Here is a 213-nt window from a genome sequence, read left to right as displayed (position 1 = left end):
GCTTATCGGTTATTAGTTCCGGTTCTCTTGTAGTTTTGGAAGCTGTGGGGATGAATAATCCCTAACAACACCTGATGCGTCGAGTTTTGGAGGTTTTACTTACGTCTACCCCTTAAAGTTGCTCAAGATGATTCGTTTTCTTTGCTATCCTAGTTTACCTCTATTGTAGTCATGAATTTATTAATGTAAAAAAAAAAAAAATAATAATATATG

The 213-nt window shown here is 34.3% G+C and overlaps 1 protein-coding gene across 1 annotated transcript in view; it reads right to left on the bottom strand.

Moving 5' to 3' along the window:
• LOC119581721 (neurogenic locus notch homolog protein 1-like) overlaps positions 1-213 on the bottom strand; it is a gene marked incomplete in the record, with an annotated part of 24,689 nt that overhangs the window by 19,055 nt on the left and 5,421 nt on the right.

The sequence above is a fragment of the Penaeus monodon genome, chromosome 15 (genome assembly GCF_015228065.2).
Source record: "Penaeus monodon isolate SGIC_2016 chromosome 15, NSTDA_Pmon_1, whole genome shotgun sequence".
NCBI classification, from domain to species: domain Eukaryota; kingdom Metazoa; phylum Arthropoda; class Malacostraca; order Decapoda; family Penaeidae; genus Penaeus; species Penaeus monodon.
The sequence above is the reverse complement of the archived record's forward strand: the minus strand, read 5'-3'. Positions and strand labels throughout refer to the sequence as shown.